The sequence below is a fragment of the Miscanthus floridulus genome, chromosome 7, assembly GCF_019320115.1.
Source record: "Miscanthus floridulus cultivar M001 chromosome 7, ASM1932011v1, whole genome shotgun sequence".
NCBI lineage: Eukaryota > Viridiplantae > Streptophyta > Magnoliopsida > Poales > Poaceae > Miscanthus > Miscanthus floridulus.
In genome coordinates this window covers 24,270,746-24,280,472 of record NC_089586.1, presented here as the reverse complement: position 1 = coordinate 24,280,472, position 9,727 = coordinate 24,270,746, and the positions used below count along the sequence as shown (strand labels likewise).

The following is a 9,727-nucleotide window of genomic DNA, read 5'->3' as shown; positions in this document are numbered from 1 at the left end:
CTCCACTAGGTACCCTAAAACTGAATGTTAATGGTTCTTTCAGGGAGGCAAAAGTGAGCGGCGAATGGGGATATGTAATTAGGGACACAGGGGGATCAGTCCGGTTCAGGTTGCATAAACCACGCCTACAACCCTCTTCAAATGGAGCTGGTGGCCTGTGTCAAAGGCGTTAGCGCAGCTGTGGCGCTGGGCATTTCTGACATCGTCTTAGAGTCTAATACAAAGCAAGTGATCACGCGTGATAGAAGGGGATGAGTTCAAGCTTGCGTTAATGGGTGGAATTGTCCATGGGTTGAAGGAGTACTAGCTGGAAACTTTAGCCATTTTTAGGTGAAGTATGCGCCCCGTGATTGTAATCGTCTAGCCCATGAATTAGCAGCTATAGGCTAAGCATCTCCAAGAGTTTCCTACTTTTTTCTCCTAAAAACTTGTAGTTTGGTAACTCCTAAAAAGATTTGGGGAGGAAAAAAGAAGGTAATCTCCAAGAGTTTCTAATAAATGGCATCTAAAAAATCAATTTTAGGGCCCACATGAATTATGTTGCGGCTTTTTATCTTTTCCATCATGGGAAACTACAGGGCGCACCCTCGTGTGCTCTGACTCCGACATAGTCGGCTTGTTGCCATCGACGCCATCGGCATCTTCACTGGACCCTGACCCCGACGATGAGCACGTCTCCTCTTCGCCCTGCGGCTGCTCCCTGCTGCGTTGTTCTTCCTTCGTCCCTTCATCACCGCCGTCGGCCTATGGGTCCTCCTACGCTTCCCGGCGCAGCTGGTTCCTGGCAGCGGCCTGCTGCTCCTTGAGCGTGCTCTGCTCCTCCTCTCACTGCCTCTGCCCGGTGTTGCTCTCCTCCTCGATGCCGCCATCTAGGTTCTTCTCCTTGACGGCAGCGGCGGTGGCCCGGGGAAGGAGCTGCCGCATCATCAGAAGCTGGTGTTCAATTTAACATCTTGAACACCATCATGCAACCACAAAGCTCTATTACATTTACATGACCCTACGCACATACGTCACTACCGCATCATATTCATATCACACCGTCAACCCTTTATAATGTACAGAGCACGTCACATGGCGCGCATTCATGCCCTACTTTAGAAATCATAACAAGAGCAAGCATAGTGCCACGAACACGAAGAGGAAGAACCATTTCTGGTGCAGGGACCTCTCTACCTCCATATGCCACCGTCTCTGCTTGGGGTTCATCAGATGGTAAGTGCATGAGTAGTACATGCCCAGCGGCTGCGCCTGCCCATGAAGCACCAGCGGGAGGATGGCCACCACCATCCCTTCAAGCATCCCTCTGGCCATCGAGTCCATCATGCCGTGGTCCCCGAACAGCGTGGGGAGGAGAGCGTCGAACTACGCGGCGTGGGAGTCGGCGGGGCGCCGCGACGTTCAGGCTGGCGCGTCGGTCTCGACGTGCCGATGGTGGTGGCCACCGTCGCCGCCGCTGTCTTGCATGCTCTGTCACAGGGCCGAGCGGTGCAGGATGCTAGCCAGGCGCGCAGTGGCTTCTTGGCGTCGGAGCTCCCACCGTGGCCATAGAGCGGCACGAGCGTGTCCGGTGACACCGTGGCCTTACACACGGGGCACTGCCGCCTCACCGAGCTCATGGCGTCAGCTTTGGCATCGAGGCGCAGCCACTCATAGATGCAGGGCCAGCATTAGAGGTGGCCGCAGAGCGTGACCACTGGCTCTGTGGCACACTCGAGGCAGATGTTGCAGTCGAAGTAGCCAAAGCTAGACTCCACCGTAGCCACCGCGAGGGGAAGTTCCACGCCATGAGGGAAAACGCTCGGGAGGCGAAGGAAACCGAGCAAGAGTCGGATATGCGTGAGGCTATGGTGCGTACAGTTATGTGGACGAGGGTAATTTTTTTCAATTCCTAAAATATTAAGAGACTAGGTTAGAAATTGTTGGAGATGGATTTTTTACGAATCTTTCTAAAAACTTAGAATTAGGATGAGGTTTAGGAAACTCTTGAAGATGCTCTAATAAGTGTCAAGAGGCTTAGCCCTCGGTGTTGGCCGGAGTGCCAAATTTTATTTATGTATTTGATGATATCAAGTGATTTAGCTGACGTGGTTGAGTAATGGAATTGAATTCCCTTTAAAAAATAGTACTACCAAGCAAAGGAACTAAATATGCCCGTTGTCTTCTCATCACTCACTTATTTTTTCAACTGTGTTAAGGATCGCACACACTCATTATCTTTTTAATGACAATTATTAATTAAAAGTTTGTTTACAATATTTTTCCTTCCAATGAGAGTTTTGGCAAATCACATATAATTTATTTTTACTAATTGTGTCAGGTTCATAAACCCGGGGTCCCTCATGGACCGGCTTCCCAACAAAGGCTCGGCCTAGCAGACAACGTGGCAAACAAACACGCAACTTATGGGCCGACCCAATTACCTAAACGACAGGCCAGAAGGGCGATCCAATCACCGACTGAAAGGTCTGGTCGAGGAGGAACGACGCCCGTTTCTGACTCTGGCCCACCTCTCCGATCGGAGCGTTCGCTTCGGTCTCCAGCCCGCCTTCGGATGGCCTCTCCGACCAGAAGGCCTGGCCAAAGCACTACTTCCGACTCCGACCCGCGTCTCCGACTGGAAATGCACCAAACCCCTGCTCACTGCTCGTCTCCAACTGGCGCATTTAGAGCCGACTGGAACTAACCGACCGGGGACGTCCGCTCGGTAAGGACCAGGGAACGGACGGAGAAAGTAAGGCAGGGCGCACAAGTCAAACCACAATACTAGGGACCGTACCCTGCGCACCTGCCACGCTGTACTCTGCGACCTCCCTAGCACGACAGAGCCCAAGCAGTGTTGTAGGCGCCGACATTTTCCCCTACAGTATTATGGGTGCCATTAACTCCCATACGGTAAGGCTTCCCCCACATGCCTCTAGGCACCGATAGTGTTGTGGGCGCCAGCATTTACCGTACCAGGCGAACATGGTAAAACCCCTTGTATGCCTCTAGGTATCAACAGTGTAGCAGGCGCCGACGTCTGCCATACCCGAAGAGGACAACACAACCTCTCACGTGCATTTGACATTCAACAGTATTGTGGGCGCCTACCATCATCCTGTACCCACCGGTGTGGGCAACAAGACTCAGTAGCAAATGTACTCCTTCCCTCTCACTTGTAAGGCCATCCCCTTCATCTATAAAAGGGGATGCGCTCTCTTCCAACAGACAGATTCATTCAGATCGATCAAGTTCACTACTACACAACAGCAGAACCACCAAGTTCAAACCACGAGCACACGCTCGAACACTTAGCTCATAGCGGGGCTCCCATCACTCTCGGCTCTTCTGATCGGAGTCTGATCGGACCTCTTGCACCCCCATCTTTCTCCTTCTCGTTTGTAATCCCACTACAAACTTCGACCACCTGGGCTCAGGAATAAAGTCACCGACTGACTCAAACTAGACGTAGGGCATGTTGCCTGAACCAGTATAAACCATGTGTCATTGAGTGCTAGGCCACCTCCAATCACAATGTACGGGAAAACTACAAATATTTATGTATTGGTCACTTTCTACACCGACAAATTGACACGTTCGATTTCAGACACTTAGAGCAGATGTGTGTTGAACCATGGACTATATCTTCTGCCCGTTTGGTAGAGCTCCCACTGCCTCTAGCTTCTCTAACGCATTTACTATTTATGTACTATTCATAAGAGCTCTTTTTCTCTCTTCTCTCTTCTCTCTCCTTCTCTCACAGAGACAGTGAGAGCAGGAGAAGCAAAAAAAAACTTGCTTCCCCTACTCCCATTGAAGCTGGAGATGATAGGAGCTCTACCAAACGGGGTCTTCATCTGTTGTTATTTGTAGGAGTAAATTGAATGATGTCTCGGGTGTACTACGGCCCTCTTTGGTATGGCTCCTGGCAGCTCAGGCTTCCATCTGCAAAATCCTATAAAAATACTATTCACAGGAGCCAAACTCTCTCCTTCCTCTCCCTCTCACAGAGCCGATAGGAGCTGGTGAAGCCAAAATTGTTTAGACCTTACTTGTTTCAAATAAATAACGAGCGTGACACAGACAATGAGCAATAAAGCAATAGGAACATAAATAAACCAATTTCAAATACCTATATATAGAATAAATAAGTAGAGAACATTTTTAGAAAAAAATACTAGTTTCATATTTTTCTGATCTAAAATAAATGTCAACGGGGATAGCAGTGCTACTGTATACATTAATATAGGGCTTAGCGCTCGCGGCCCGCCTCTCGAGTTGTTTTTGGGCAAAAGCAAGGCGGTGTGCGCAGAGATGAAGGCAGCGAACGAACTGTCATGTAAAAGAATAGAAAGCGAACAATTTAATTCCATGTGAAATTTAATTCCATGCGAAATGAAAAATAATTTTAAATATATCATCAACATATATATAACACCTTTAGAAGAAAACAGGAACTAGTTTCATACTTTTATAATTTAAAATAAATTAATTATGAACTTCTAGAGATCGAAGTATTCTGATTTTTTTTATTATTAAAGAAAATAGAAAATTACTTTTGAAACCAGTCGAGGACCAAATTTGTTCGGGTTTTGATAGTTGGAGGGTGTTTGTTACCCGGTTTCGTAGTTAAAGGTTAAAAATTAAACTTCAATGCGAGTTAGAGGTTGAAAAATATACTTTACCTTTTTTAAATAAAAAAGTCTTACAAAAGAAAAAAAATATTTTATGGGCCTCCACCTGAGCGTGTTGGGCCATCGTTGGCCCAATATTGGGCCATTCCTGCAACGGACCCAAAACATCGGCCGGAACCGCATACGCCATCTCTCCTCTCGTTGCTAAAAAATGACATCTCTCCTCTCTTCTCTTTTCCTCCGTTGGGCCATACAACTTATAAGCTGCTATAGCTAAAATAAACTGAAATCAACAGCTAAACACTATGTTTTCTGCAACTTATTTTGGCCACACTTACTCCGACAGCTCATCCCTGAGGTCATTGGAAAGGAAATTGAGAAGGCCACCTCTAGCATCTTTCCTTTACAGAATGTCTTCATCCGCAAGGTGAAGATCCTGAAGGCGCCAAAATTTGACATTGGAAAACTAATGGAGGTAACTACCTGAAGCAAAGTTTGTGTTATGGTAGTTTAGCATTGTGCCTTTTTTCAATCTAATAATGTTGTGTGACTCCTAGGTGCATGGTGACTACGCCAAGGAGGATGTTTCATTGTACTCTTGTCTGAAAACATTTGGAATTAACTTAGGCGCATCATGGAAAAGTCTATAAAGTAGAGTTTGTAAGTCTGTGACGCCGCGCTCTCCGTGACTATTAATTTCACTGTCGACAGAATATCATCGGCAGTCCTTCGAGGGGTATCCCACGAAGGTAGATTGATCGGTAGAGGAGCGTGAGATCAAGAACAAGAAGAAAACAGAGACACATGAGTTAGATAGGTTCAGGCCGTCGGTATGACGTAATACCCTACTACTGTGGTCTATTGGTTTGTATTAGCTATCATATGATATTGCGTAAGTTTGGAGGGGGTCCCTGCCCGCCTTATATAGTTTGAGGAGTAGGGTTACAAGTCGGTCAGATCTGAGAGATAACAGGAAAGTAATAACTGATTACAGGAATCTTCGGATCATACATATTCTAACAGATCTCATAGTATCTTCAGGATATCTTCCAGATGTCTTGCGGAAGACGCCGACCAGAGTCGTGCCCCGCAAGGCTTCGAAAGGTGCAAGAAAGCGTGGGAGAGCTTCAAGAACTTCAATCACGACGCCGTTGTTACCGGCATTACTCATGCCCTTGCAGTGGTCTGGTCCCACTATCCATCCGTTGACCTTCAGGCGATAGGGACGGATTCGCCGAAGGGCCGAGTGAGGCAGAGACCCAGCAACTGGAGGATGAGGTGGAGGATGCGGAGAGAAAGCTGGCCGGCGACATTGATATGTTTGGTGAGACGAGCGGCGATGGCAAAGCTCGGTGATATGCTCGGAGATTATCATCTGTAATTTCTAGACAATGTAGTTAGAATGCGCGATAGCGCAAAAATAGTTATGTATGTGATAAATGTTATAAGGTGCATGTGTATGCAGTTTGCTTGTAGTTCGGCGAAAAAATCTTTGCAGTTTTAACCATAATGCAATTATACGTAGGACAAGTAGGGTTCAAGCAGTTGGTTTGCTACTGAACCCCATGGCCTCGGCTAGCCCATAGTCCATAACGTCGAGCGTGGAGCCCGTGCACATGTAGAAGGAATAGGCGTGACCAAGGAACCACAGCCGACCATCTACAACGTAGAGCGTGGAGCCCGTGTGAAAGGTCCTAATGGCTAGAGGGGGGGTGAATAGCCTAATAAAAATTTCTACAACAACACTTAACAAAACAGTTAGACAATTATGAGGCGAAGCAAGTGTTGCGCTAGCCTACTCAAAATGCAAGCCACCTACCACAATTCTAGTTTAGATAGTATCTATTCACACAATAGCTATGACACTACCCTATGTTAGTGTGCTCTCAAAGGCTAACTAAAGAGCCACACCAACCAACCAAGCAAGCTCTCACAGCTAGTTACACTAAAGAGCTTGTCAACTAGTTTGCGATAAAGTAAAGAGAGTGATCAAGAAGATTATACCGCCGTGAAGATGAATGAACCAATCAATCACAAGGATGAATAACAATGAAGACCAATCACCTCGGAATCAATGATGAACACAATGATTTTTTACCGAGGTTCACTTGCTTGCCGGCAAGCTAGTCCTCGTTGTGGTGATTCACTTACTTGGAGGTTCACGCGCTAATTGGCTTCACACGCCAAACCCTCAATAGGGTGCCACACAACCAACACAAGATGAGGATCACACAAGCCACGAGCAATCCACTAGAGTACCTTTTGGCTCTCCGCCGGGGAAAGGTCAAGAACCCCTCACAATCACCACGATCGGAGCCAGAGACAATCACCACCCTCCGCTTAACGATCCTTGCTGCTCCAAGCTGTCTAGGTGGCAGCAACAACCAAGAGTAACAAGCGAAATCCATAGCGAAACATGAACACCAAGTGCCTCTAGATGCAAACACTCAAGCAATGCACTTGAATTCACTCTCAATCTCACTATGATGATGAATCAATGATGGAGATGAGTGTGAGGGCTTTGGCTAAGCTCACAAGGTTGCTATGTCAATAAAAATGGCCAAAGATATGAGCTACAGCCAGCCATGGGGCTTAAATAGAAGCCCCCACAAAATAGAGCCATTATACCCCTTCACTAGGCATAACGCGGGCTGACCGGACGCTCCGGTCTAACTGACCGGACGCTGCTCCTCAGCGTCCGGTCACCCGATGGCGGCCACGTGTCTCCTACGTTCAACAGTGAACGTTTGATCTCAATGGTCAAAAAGTTGATCGGACGCTCCGACAGAGCTGACCGGATGCTGGACCCTTAGCGTCCGGTCGTTTATAGTAAGGGTCCAAAACATGTTTTTGCCAACCGGACGCGTCCGGTCATGAAGGACCGGACACAGCCCAGCGTCCGGTGCTTAACCCTAATCACTGTGCCGACGGACAACACGACCAAACGCAGCCCTTCAGCGTCCGGTCATAGAGCGACCCAACGTCCGGTCAGTTGACCGACGCCAGCATCATTGCGACCAACTCCATTTCACCTCTAACTTCTTCACCCTTGCTCAAATATGCCAACCACCAAGTGTATCACCTTGTGCACATGTGTTAGCATATTTTCACAAACATTTTCAAATAGGGATAGTTGGAGCCATCAAATTGGGGTGGCTTCTTCGTGTTGTTGATTTGAGCCATTTTAACACCGAAGGTTGTTAAGCCTCAAATAACGGTGACCTTGGCTCCGACACCACTTGAAAGGTCCTAATGGCTAGAGGGGGGGTGAATAGCCTAATAAAAATTTCTACAACAACACTTAACAAAACAGTTAGACAATTATGAGGCGAAGCAAGTGTTGCGCTAGCCTACTCAAAATGCAAGCCACCTACCATAATTCTAGTTTAGATAGTATCTATTCACACAATAGCTATGACACTACCCTATGTTAGTGTGCTCTCAAAGGCTAACTAAAGAGCCACACCAACCAACCAAGCAAGCTCTCACAGCTAGTTACACTAAAGAGCTTGTCAACTAGTTTGCGATAAAGTAAAGAGAGTGATCAAGAAGATTATACCGCCGTGAAGATGAATGAACCAATCAATCACAAGGGTGAATAACAATGAAGACCAATCACCTCGGAATCAATGATGAACACAATGATTTTTTACCGAGGTTCACTTGCTTGCCGGCAAGCTAGTCCTTGTTGTGGTGATTCACTCACTTGGAGGTTCACGTGCTAATTGGCTTCACACGCCAAACCCTCAATAGGGTGCCGCACAACCAACACAAGATGAGGATCACACAAGCCACGAGCAATCCACTGGAGTACCTTTTGGTGCTCCGCCGGGGAAAGGTCAAGAACCCCTCACAATCACCACGATTAGAGCCAGAGACAATCACCACCCTCCGCTCAACGATCCTCGCTGCTCCAAGCCATCTAGGTGGCGGCAACCACCAAGAGTAACAAGCGAATCCCACAGCGAAACACGAACACCAAGTGCCTCTAGATGCAAACACTCAAGCAATGCACTTGGATTCTCTCCCAATCTCACTATGATGATGAATCAATGATGGAGATGAGTGGGAGGGCTTTGGCTAAGCTCACAAGGTTGCTATGTCAATGAAAATGGCCAAAGGTTATGAGCTACAACCGGCCATGGGGTTTAAATAGAAGCCCCCTCAAAATAGAGCCGTTATACCCCATCACTGGGCATAACACGGGCTGACCGGACGCTCCAGTCCAACTGATCGGACGCTGCTCCTCAGCATCTGGTCGCCTAATGGCGGCCACGTGTCTTCTGCGTTTAATAGTGAACGTTTGATCTCAATGGTCAAAATGTTGACCGGACGCTCCGATAGAGTTGACCGGACGCTGAACCCTCAGCGTCCGGTCGTTTACAGTAAGGGTCCAAAACGTGATTTTAACGACCGGACGTGTCCGGTCATGCTTGACTGGACACATCCCAGCGTCCGGTGCTTAACCCTAATCACTGTGCCGACCAACAATATGACCGGACGCAGCCCTTCAGCGTCCGGTCGCAAAACGACCCAGCGTCCGGTCAGTTGACCGACGCCAGCATCTTTGCGACCAACTCCATTTTACTTCTAACTTCTTCACCCTTGCTCAAATGTGCCAACCACCAAGTGTATCACCTTGTGCACATGTGTTAGCATATTTTCACAAACATTTTCAAGGGTGTTAGCACTCCACTAGATCCTAAATGCATATGCAATGAGTTAGAGCATCTAGTGGCACTTTGATAACCGCATTCTGATATGAGTTTCACCCCTCTTAAAAGTATGGCTATCAAACATAAATGTGATCACACTCTCTAAGTGTCTTGATCACCAAAACAAAATAGCTCCTATGGTTTATACCTTTGCCTTGAGTTTTTTGTTTTTCTCTTTCTTCTTTCCAAGTCCAAGCACTTGATCATCATCATGGTATCATCATCATGTTATGATCTTCATTTGCTTCACCACTTGGAATGTGCTACCTATCTCATGATCACTTGATAAACTAGGTTAGCACTTAGGGTTTCATTAATTCACCAAAACCAAACTAGAGCTTTCAATCTCCCCCTTTTTGGTAATTGATGACAACCCTTTCACAAAGATATGAATTG

The 9,727-nt window shown here is 47.1% G+C and overlaps 1 pseudogene; it reads right to left on the bottom strand.

Annotated features, from left to right (window-relative positions):
* Window positions 1-1,104: 1,104 nt before the first annotated feature.
* On the bottom strand, window positions 1,105-2,855 carry LOC136465220 (E3 ubiquitin-protein ligase RMA2-like; annotated as a pseudogene).
* Window positions 2,856-9,727: the final 6,872 nt, after the last annotated feature.